Raw genomic sequence first — 10,384 nt, 5'->3', positions numbered from 1 at the left:
CATCGCACCATACTCGACAAGCATCTCGCCATCCACATCTACCATCTCTTTGGAAAAGGCTGCCACAAGCTGGTCGTGGACGGCCACAGTCTGGGCTTGGACGGGCTCCATCATGGCAAGGTATGCCTCGAACGAATGGACGGCTGCTCGTACGCTCTTGGCAATTGCAAACTCTTCGGCCATGGGTTGCCGACCGTTGTTGGAGAAGCTTCATGCGATTTGTGCAGTAACCGCCAGTAGCTAGGCGTGGGTGGCCTCGACATGGTAGTGGGCGGCCTTCATCAGGGCTAAGGCGGCCACTGCGGAATGGATAGCTGCTGTGCCGTTCTCGTCAGTTGATATCCCCATCACAGATGCTGCTGTTTGGGCTGCCTTAGCCGCCCGATCGCAGATTGCGACCGCGCTTATGCAGGCTGTTAGCACCCTCATGGCGGTTGCGGCCGCGCTCTCGGCAGAGTGAGCCACCGAAGTTGCCCTCACGATGCAGGTCCACGTCCCCATCTTTGACCGACGACGATTGAACATTCAAATGATATTTGGTGAGCGAGCTAATGTGCTTGACGTGCCGGTTGTGGACTATAGTTGAAGAACCTTCTAATGTAAGCCATATACTACTCCGATGGTGCTCCAAGAGATTTTGTACTGCATCACACATGGTTGGTGATAATAAACCATGTGTGACCAACTTGATTTTCATCTTGATTTGAAATACATAATGGAGTCATAGCGGCGAAGGAGGGTGTTTGAATTGCTAGAACTTTCATCTGCAATGAACATGCAACTATGGGAGTGTAGTCAGAAAAATTGAAATTATTCGGGGTTCGTTTGGACATTTCTGTACATTAACTAAGTTTTCTTAGGCATTTAAGGTGCATAATTCAAAATTAAACTATATGCACATGCTCTACTGCACCAAAATGGGTTGTAAAATCATATATGCGTCCATGGCTGGATGCTTATGTACAATGCAAGAAATGGGAATGAATTTCAAACACCTCGCACTATTGCAGGATGTTGTTAATGCGACACTACGATCAGCGACCCTTTGACGAAACTGTGTGCGATGCATTAATCGCAAACGAGGATGTAAAAAACCGTCAAAAGGTGCAAAACATTTGCGAGGGCGGAGCCATCAAACACGGTTCGGATTTTAGTTGCTTGTGCGATGCAGGGCACACGGTTAATCCATTTGAACTGTTTGTGATGAGGCAGAACAATAGAAACGGGCAGCCATACAATGTGTGTGCGATATACGACATATAGTTCGCTCCAATGAACTGTTTGCTATTAGGGAGATCAACTGAAACAGTTAGCCAGATCAAGGTGTGTGTGATATACGACATACGATTCACTCGGACGAACTGTTTTCGATTAGGGAACACAACAAAAATGGTTCAACTTAACAAGATGTGTGTGATACATGGCAAACATCCGACTCGGATGAACTGTTTCCGATGAGAAATTACAACACAGACGGTTAACACAATTAGTTCGTGTGCGATGCTGTGTGTACAAAAAACTTTGAAAAATGCAAACTAGTTGCTTGCGGTGGCTAGGAGTATCGCACACAATGCGTCTGCGAGTACTCGTGTGCGATGATTAGTACTGGTGTGATAAATAACACATGGCACCGGATACGGTATTCAGGTTGTGTGTGTGTGCTCCACTTAGTCTTCCCGCGCTCCACATGGGTGAATTGTAAAATCCACGCCTCTTCCCTCATCAGTTTCTCGCCACTAGCTAATGGCTTGCTTCATATAAGACATACGGCAATGCACCATCGCGACACTCTGCGCAAATCTAGTCCTCACCCATCTACCATTATTTATTCCAAGCATGCCAGGCAACGACCAAAGCTTCGATGTCGATGCCTACCTGCGTTACATCTTCAACGAGGAGAATGAGCCGGAGCAGGTCGGGTAGCAAGAGCTTCATCGGCCGGTGCAGGCACCATGGCCCATCGGCAGCGATATCAGCATCACAGTTCTTGGGCGCACAATTGACGTATTGCAGAGGAGGTGTGATGGACAGTTTTCCATCCATCGTGCAAAAGATCCAGAGCTGCTCGGCGACATGATCGACGACCCACCCAAAGAGCCACCGTCACCAGTGCTCATCGAGAACCAGATGCTCCACAAGGAATGGGCAGAGGACCTATGCGATTCAGTCAAGACACACACAACCTATGGCTTCATCATTGCCCGTGGCGGCCGTGTGAACCTCGACCCCGATGATGTGGTGGCCTGGCTCGAGCGCATCCTTGACGGAGTTGACGTCCCCAAAGTAGAACATCGCCAACATGATATCTTGAGGATGCAGGTGATGGACGGAATTTGCTACCAGGCCAGAGACATGGAAATGGAGCGATTCCGCGGAGATATCATGCGCATGATTGCACGTTGTCAAGCTCTTCTGGAAGAGGCCCAGCAGCCCCAAGAGCCTCCCAGTGCCAGCAGCTCCGTAGGCGGAAGTAGGTTGGGACACTTGGAGTGAACGGCCGCAAGGGTGCTGTGCTGATTATGGTGTCCGAGAAGACCGTCGTCGGAAGGCCTCTAGCTCAGCCTTTTAGCCTATATTTTATTATAATTGTATGCATATGTAGGTCGTTAGTGTTATGGGATTTGCCGCATGTGGCATTTGAAATTATCCTGAATATGTAAGACAATTATTAACTGTTGCCATTGTAAATTTGCCTCAACGACGAGCAGAGTGCGCGCAGGGACGCCAGAGGGGAGCGTGCCGCGGCTGCCTCAATGGCGAGCAAAACGTGCAAACGGACGTGAGCAGAGCGTGCCGCGGCCGCCTCAACAGCGAGCAACCACGTGGTCAACCTTCTGCCTTCAATAAATTTTGACCTTGTTTGTCGTCACATTGCAGATTACAACGCAATAAGTAATTGCAAATCTGTTCACACCTATTAAACTAATATGTGTTCACACTTAGCACCGGGCTATAAAAACTACCCACTCGAAAATTACTTCACAGTTCCTCTCCTCATCACCCACAAAACTTGTCTTTCCTGTCAAGTCGTTCCGCCATGACCGGTAGGAGGAGTTTTGGGTAGACATATAACCAGGCAGCAAAGACCAAGGCCGTAGAAGCATTAGAGAGGTCCCGACACGAAGCCGCAACCGCAGCGGAGATGTCTCGGCGCGCCGCGGAGCCCTCTAACGAGCTCTCACGGGCACGCGAGGGCTCTCACAAGAGCACTCCCCGCGTCGGCCATCGTGCCGAGCTAGCATTCCTGAAGTCCTTGGCCGGCGACGACGACATTCTCGCTGGCGTCATTAAGCAGCAGGAGCTTGTCGACGGCTTGATGAAGCTGCTCGAGATCAGCGATGCCTTGGTTGACAAGGCGACCGACCTTGTCAAGCAACTCATGGGTGACAATGCGAAGCTCCTCAAGGAACTCGCCGAGAAGGAGGAGGAGGCCGTCGGCTGGAAGATGCTGCTTGAGCAGAGCAGTGCCTCGGGGATGATGCTGACAGTAGTTGTCGAGGAACTGATGGGTGACTTGAGGAAGCTCCGGATCGAGTGCGAGCGGGAGGTGGAGGAATCCTTGGCTTCTTTCAAGCAAAGTCATAAGGAATTGAAGGAGCTGGAGGATGTCGTCGCCCGGCGATCCAACGACGAGTAGAGACAGTAACAACCCAGATCGTTGTCTGCGATTTCCTTCTTCTCTTTCCCCCGTGTCTTCCGGGCCTTGCCGCATGTGGCATTTTAAATTATCTGGAATATGTAAGACACTTATTATCTGCGCCATTGTAAATTTGTCATCGTGTTATCCGTTGCCATTTTATTTGTCGTTGTATTATCTATTGCCCTATGTGGCAATGTAAATTAGGCCGAAATACGAGTTGAAAACACGAAAAAAGCAAATGCTGCCATGGGATCACAAGCAAACACCCTCCGTCCAGGTGCTTTAATTAACCCATTAATGGAGAAGTTGTGAGAGAGGCGAGCGGCGGCTTGTGCATGGAGGTCAAAGAGCTCGCTTCCCGGTGAGCATGGTTGGCCTTGCTGCTCGCACGTGTCCCGTCAAGCCTGCAAGGTGGACAGGATGCACGCGTCCCGTCGAGCCTGCATGGCGGACTGCTCGCATGCGTCCTGTCGAGCCTACACGACAGCCTTCTCGCTCGCCTTGTCTAATCAAACAGCTGCACGCATGCCACCGAGTATGGTTAAATTTTGACACGGTTCATATAATGCAACTGTTTACGATATTAATGTGTCAGCTATTTGTTTCAAAAAGGACTTCGTTGGCAATTAATGTGTGTGCCTTGTCTCAAACTGGACGATTTTTTTTACCATGGCATATATGTGCAATGTCATGAAACCATGCCAAGTTTCATGTTTTTTGGGTGAGTTTTTGATTGACTGGGATTTAAAAACCGACATTCTCAATGTTTCAGGACGCCGAGAAGTTTGTAATCCATTCCCATTCCTTAAATCAGACCTAAACATGCACCCAATGACACATGTACGATTTCCCACCCATTTTTCTTCACTGGAGCATGTGCTTGTATTTCAAATTTGAATTATGCACTACATTAAGTGCCTAGAAAACTTAATTAACATATACAATGGCCAAACGAAACCTGAACAGTTTCAAATTTCAGCACGACACTCCTGTTATTCTATGTTGCCTGTAGAAAACAAAGTTCAAGGCAAGAAGAGGCAGCGATTATCGTTTCACCCACAAGAGGGGCATGTTTCCGTACCGGAACCACGAGGGCTGCGACAGGCTCCGGTTTGTAAGAGGCTTGTAATATAGCTTCACCCAAATTAGACAATTATATGCACCATGTAGTGACACCATGCCAAGTTTCATGATTGCCTGGTGAGGTTTGGATTTACAGAGGTTTAAAAACCGAGATTCGCAATGTTTGTAGCCAAGCCAGGACAGCGAGACAGTTGAATTCATTCCCATTCGTTCCATGGGACCTAAACATGCACCCTGTCGGCGTTCTGGGAATGGGGGTACCCAGACTTGCCTGCCTGCGGCCTGCGGCGTGGCTCAAGTGGGGGCCCAACATGGCCCATCTTCACCAGCACAAGACTCAAGACCCTCGCGAGGGGCCAAGCCTCGCGAGGCGGACGACATAGCACCTCCTCAGGAGCAGCCTCATCAGGATGGCTCGCGAGGAGGAGGAGGCATCAAGGCGGGGTACCTCGTGAGGTGCCCGTGACGTGAGCCATGACGACTAGGGGCGCCAGGCGGGCGCCAGCGCGCGCAACATCCTTCTTTCCTCTTCGATGCAAAGGGGACAAGCGCAGCCGCGAGTACCGAGGCATTAGGCAAAGGTTGCCGTTCCGGTGCAACGAGACCAAGACCAGGAGGACTACGAGGCGGAGGTCACCATGGAGCCCAGCACAGCGTCATCACCAGAGCCTTTGGCAGGCGAAGACTGCTTTTGTCAGGATAGATGTACTAGCTGCCCCCCTTCAAATTAGCCCGCCATTGTTGGATCCCTTCCCGCTCAATATTTGGGGAGAGGACCAAGGCCACTATAGATAGGATGAGCCACCCACATTGCAAGGGGGTTCGGGGGTTCAAAGTTTGGAGAGTTCTCAGTCACAGAGAGAGAGAGAGAGAGAGAGAGAGAGAGAGAGAGGTGGCTGCATTCCCCCTCGCAGATCATCCCCCTAGCCAAGAACAGACCCTCACGAGGCTGTTCTTCCTTGTATCATTCATCCTCACCAGCCCCAAGAGGCAATCCACAAACCACACACTGGAGTAGGGTGTTACACCACATCGGTGCCCCGAACCAGTATAAATCTTGTGTCTCTTGTGCATTTCTTTCAGTAGCTTAGATCCTTGTGAGACGGAGAGGTTGGAGGCGTAATCTCCACGCGCACCCCAGTGTTCGAACCTTAAGGGTCTGCCGGAACCCGAAATCCGACACACCCCAAGGACACATGTACGTTTTCTAGCCGTTTTGGTGCACTGGAGCATGTATTTGTAGTTCGGATTTGAATTATGGACATTAAATGCCTAGAAAACTCAATTAATGAATAAAAAAGGTCAAACAAACCCTGAATAATTTCAAAGTTCAGTGTGAACCCGAAATCCGACATTTGGCGCGCCAGGTAGGGGTGCGCCGGAATTCGTCTTCCACCACTCCGTGCCCCGTCGCGTCTTCATCACCATGCCCGGCGACCAGGAGGGCAACCCCGACCCGTGGGCTGCGTGGCCCAAACGCGCGGAACCGCTCGCCTCGGGCGACCCCGTGCCCCAGGCAGCTCGCGGTCTGCAGGGCGCTGCGGGCCGCGGGCGACGCGGACAGGCTTCGGCAACTCTTACACCGCGGCAGGCTCGGTCGGCGGCAAGGGCCTCCAATCACGCCATGACGACGACACCATACACCCGCTGGGAGCAGGCAAACTCGAAGGCCGCGCTCACGGTGGCCCGAGAGCTGCTACGGTGCAGGCTACTGGAGGGCGGCCACGACGTGCTACTGGAGCGGGTGGCCGAGCTCCTGGGCTTCGCCGCCTTGGGGGCTCACCCCTTCTCCACCCAGCTCCCATCTCAAGCCCAGGGTGACCCGCACGGGGCTCCGCGTGGGCCCACGGGCCCCACGGCTACTCCGACGCCAGTGAAGCTGTCAGTACCGGGCCGATGGCGGCGCTGCCCCCGCCGCCGGCCCGCGAAGAAGAAGGACACCACGCAAACCGTGGCCCCGGAGGACGGCCGCGTTGCCACCCCGCAGCAGGCATGGCAGGTGGGACCACGTGGCAGGCGGGGCATCACGGCATGGCATATGGGATGACGGCGACGGAGGAGTACGTGCCCCTCATGATGGACCAAGGGCACCCTCACGAGGACAGACAAGGCTCGCTCCTCGGCCCAAGCTGGGGGAACGAGGTAATGGAGGCTGAGCCCTTCCGAGAGCCCGTGGACGAACCTGCCGGCCACGCTGGAGGCAGCAATCATCGAGCGCCGCTAACTCTTCAGGAGCAGGTATACGGTAACCATGGATCGCAGGAGGTGTAGGTCGCCTCAGCAAGCGGCTGCCCCGCTCCTACAGTCTCCCACCCCTCAGGAGGAGGGTGCAGGGGGCTGCAGGGGAGGGGCCGGAATCCGACATCACCATCTCGGCGTTCGGAGCAAGGCGTTCTCAGGAGGTAGGCCCTCTGCTGGGGAGGTGCCTCATGGCCTGCCCCTAGCAGAGGACCCGTGGTCGTCGGGGGAACCGCAAGCGACCACTCTACCCCATCGGGCGGCGTCCTGGGTTCCGGTCGCTGCTGATGGCACTAGAGTGTGGCGCAAGGCGGGGCCCTCATCTGGCGATATGAAGCAAGGCCAGGACCTGTGAAGAAGGCCCAGTGCCTGTGAAGCTCGCCGCCCCATGACACTCTCACGTAATAATGAGTGGGGCTGTACACGCCCCGGAGTCTCAGGGGTGCCGGCCTTAGGCCCTGGGGCTCCCTCCCACGCCCAGTGGCAGCACTTAGCTCCGCGCTGGTGAGAAGACGTCCAAGACTAGATGAGGTGCCGGACGCGGCTTTTTGTCTGCCTTTTGTTGCCTTTTCCCTTTGGTTGTAGCTTTTCTCCCGCTGGATTTGAGTTGGATTCAAATTTGAGCCTTGCGTGTGTTCGGGGAAGGGGTGCTTGTTTTCGCTCGAGCCGTTTCTCGCGTTCCGGTTACCGCTTCGCCACAGCTGCCTCCCCTCGCGAGCCCCTCGTGAGTCGGGTCAGGCCAGGCTCGTGCGCAGCCCAGGCTGCCGCCGTTGCTCCCCCTCGGGAGGATTTTCGGATGCCTGCGGAGGTTGTCCTGCTCGAGGAAAAGGCCCAGAGCCTGTGAAGCAAGGCGAGTGCCTGTGAAGCCTTCGCGTGCATAAAAAGGCCCAGAGCCTGTGAAGCAAGGCGAGTGCCTGTGAAGCCCTCGCACGCATAAAAAGGCCCAAAGCCTATGAAGCAAGGTGAGTGCCTGTGAAGCCCTCGCACGCATAAAAAGGCCCAGAGCCTGTGAAGCAAGGCGAGTGCCTGTGAAGCCCTCGCACGCATAAAAAGGCCCAGAGCCTGTGAAGCAAGGCGAGTGCCTGTGAAGCCCTCGCGCGCATAAAAAGGCCCAGAGCCTGTGAAGCAAGGCGAGTGCCTGTGAAGCCCTCGCGCGCATAAAAAGGCCCAGAGCCTGTGAAGCAAGGCGAGTGCCTGTGAAGCTCTCGCGCTCGAGGAAGGGGCTCAGAGCCTACGGAGAAGGCCAGCACGTGTGAAGTTCCTCATCAGTGACGGATTCACATCCGGAGGACCCAACTAGAAAGCACCCAGGTAGCCGCGCCCTCTTGCTGACCGCCTCGGAACCAGCATGGGGTAAAGGTAAACCAGCCCACCATCGGGTGCGCGTGCAATTTGATCACTACTGATATGAAGAACACAGATTTTTACATGAGGGGCTTCCCCTCCAAAAATGCTCTCACAAGCCACCAGGTCAAAAGCCTAAATTCTGTTCATGCAGGGCGAAAGAGACAGGAAGGGTACACGCTCAGTCGGACCAATCCCCCAATGCGTCCCCGGAAGCACCTCCTGAGCCTTCACCGAAGTCGCTGAGCTCGCCATCGACGTCTGCATCACCGGCGGCGGCATCAGAACCGCTAACCGCGCCGTCCTCGTCGGCACCCACGACCACATCGTTGTTGTCCGAAGCAAAGGCCCTGACGAGGGCGTCCACGTTATCCTCCACCCAGCGCGACAGGTCATCTCGGACGGCCTGGGGGACTGGGGCGATGACGGCGTCGAAGTCGAAGCGGGAATTCATGTTCTGGAGATGGCTGAAGACGCGGGAAAAGGCGCGCTTGAGCAAGGCGCGGCTCCTCTCCTCCACCAACCTGTCGGCCCTGGCCGACCGAGCCTCCAGCTGCGCCACCACGGCGGTGAAGAACTGGAAGTTGCCGGCGTAATTGATCGTGCGTGGCTCGCCGACGGAGGCCTCGCAGATGTTGCCCAAGGCCACGTTAGCCCTCTCCCTGAGCGTGGTGAGCATGGGACCATGCGCGTGCTCCAGGAGTCGCCGCTGGCGTATTTCATCGGTGTTCTGGCGCTCAACGGCCTCAGCCTCCTCCATCCGCTGGCAAAGACGGAGCACCTCGGCCTGGGAAGCGGCCAACTCCTTCTGTGCTGCCTCGAGGGCGGTCTGGGAGGCATCGGCCCGCTGCATCGCCTCGTCCCGTTGGGCCTTCAGGGCTGCAGTTTTGCCCTCGGTCTCGACCCGGATCATTCCCAGCTTCCCCTCGAACTCACGCACGAGGCCCTGGCGCGCCGTCGCCACCTGACGACAGACCTCCTCCAGGACACGCGCTTCCCGAGCCGCGACATCGTCTTCCGCCTGCGTCACCAGGCGCTCCCTCGTCTCCAGTCGCTCGAATTCAAGAGTGCGTTCGGCAGCCTCCAGCACCAACGGTTCCTCGCGCTTCTGGAGCTCAACCGGGTCACCAGGAGCCACCCCCATCGACGCAAGGGCTGCCGCGCGCAGCTCCGCTTGCTCCTCCAGAGAGTGGCATTGGGCCAGGAGCTCGCGAGCCCGCTCCTCTGCTGCCTCACGCCGCCCGTCAGCTCTCCGGGCCTCCTCGATGGCCTGGGAGCGAGCCACTCGAGAGGCCTCCAGCGACGCCTTCGCCTCTTCATCATCAAGGTCGCGCCGACGACGTGCGAGGGCGACGGCAGCCTCCAGCTCACGCCTCACTGCGGCCAGGCGTAGGCCCTCGGCCTCCAGGCGAGCGTCTTTATTGGCAAGCTCTTCCCCAAGCAAGTCCACCGCGTCGGCCGCTTGTCGGAGGAACCCCTGGGGACGAGCGCGACACTCCCGGGCGCGCTCAAGCACATCTTCTGCACCATCGCCCGCCCCGAGCAAGCGCTGGGGGCTGCGAGCCACTGCTCCTCCTCCGAGCAGGGGGCTGAGGGCTAGCACCCTCGCGACAGTCGGGCATGCCGCGTCTGAAGCCCGGCCTAAGGTCAGCCCGTCTCCGGATGAGAGGCGCAGGAGGCGCCTCAGCCAGTCGCAGTCCAAGACCAGGCGGGAGGTACCCGACAGACCGACTATCTCCCGGGAAGGCTCGCGAAGGATAAGCGCGGGGAACGAAGGAGCACGGCGAACCTCGGGATGATCCGCCCCATCAGACGCCCTCACCATGAGGGCAGAGCTGCTCGGAGCACTTGAAGATGGCAAAGGAGGCGAAGCCAAGGGAGGCGGTACCTCGACAACTTCCGCGATCTCAGCTGGAAGGGGCCTGCAGAGCGAGGATCAGCAAGAGCAGCAAGGGGGTCAGGAGCTAGAAAGGAAAAATACTTACTCATCGGTGGCGAAGTACTTCCTGCGCTTCAGCACGCGACACGGGGAGTCGTCGCCCAGGGCCTCCCTCTTCCTCCGGAGGGCCTCAAAGTCCA

The sequence above is a fragment of the Triticum dicoccoides genome, chromosome 4A (assembly GCF_002162155.2).
Source record: "Triticum dicoccoides isolate Atlit2015 ecotype Zavitan chromosome 4A, WEW_v2.0, whole genome shotgun sequence".
In the NCBI taxonomy this organism is placed as follows: domain Eukaryota; kingdom Viridiplantae; phylum Streptophyta; class Magnoliopsida; order Poales; family Poaceae; genus Triticum; species Triticum dicoccoides.
This window is presented reverse-complemented; position numbering follows the sequence as displayed.